Below are 1063 nucleotides of genomic sequence, written 5' to 3'. Positions count from 1 at the left end.
CTATATGCGCGGGCGGGAGAGGGGAGGGGGTCCCGGGGCCCGCGGGTCCCCGTCGGAGCTCGGGTTCGTCAGCGCCACGGAAAGACAAAACCCCGAACCGGCGGGGGGGGGCGGTACAACAGCGAGGCTTTGCCATCATCGCCGCGTTGCTGTTTTCTTACCCCCTTTCTACCTTAGTCCCCTCCTTTGTCTTTCAAACATTTAAAAGTGATTAATAACAGTTTCTCAGTGCGGTTTAGGAACAAACAAAAATCGTGTCAACATAATCAAAGCAAACATTGAATGATTGATGGAAATTCAATAGTTTTAACTTCTGCTTTCACGAGTACCTTTCAGGGGTCCCTGCACAAGAAAGCGCAAGGGCCCGCAATTATCATGCGAAAAGCCAGGCTGTGCCTGCCAGTAATTAGATTTCTATATGCATTGCCCTTTCCAGATTTTCAATGGACGACACGGGGAGCTGATCTTCCGCAGGTCTGAGCGAGCGAGGCGCTTTTCTGCAGCCCCTAAGCGTGGAATCAGGATTTTGCAGCGGGCCGGGGACAATGGCCCTCGGCGCTGCTGGGTGGCACATGCTGAGGTCCGCTCGGCATTGTCCCCCCCCCCGCCCGCGGCCACCAGGACCCTCGGGCCATCTGTTACCTTGCGGTGCGCAGCGTGTTCTCGCCTTGCCTACGGACGCACAAGGGAAGAGCAGCACTTGCTTGCGTTTCTGCAATCAGGGCTTTTCCTTATGAGAAAAGGTATTTGCTAGGAGAAATATCCTGAAATGAGAGTTTTAGCGCTCAGGGGTTTAAATCCTTGAACCTTATTTGGACCCCCACGTAACCACCTTACTTTGCATTTCACCTCATATTTTACATTTTTACTTTTATTATCAAGACAGAAATAGAATTTCAGTCTTGACTTGCACTTTTCCAAGATGTGGTGCTCCTCCCCACATGTACCTGTAGCGTGACTTCCTACACAACTTCAGGCTAACGCCTGGCTCAGGTTGGTGCTGTGCATGGTTCGCTCCAACAGTTCTAAAAACATTTAAAAATGCATTAAACCTAGGTCTTGT

Source organism: Athene cunicularia (assembly GCF_003259725.1).
Source record: "Athene cunicularia isolate RWA chromosome 18 unlocalized genomic scaffold, athCun1 chr18_part1, whole genome shotgun sequence".
NCBI lineage: Eukaryota > Metazoa > Chordata > Aves > Strigiformes > Strigidae > Athene > Athene cunicularia.
This window is presented reverse-complemented; position numbering follows the sequence as displayed.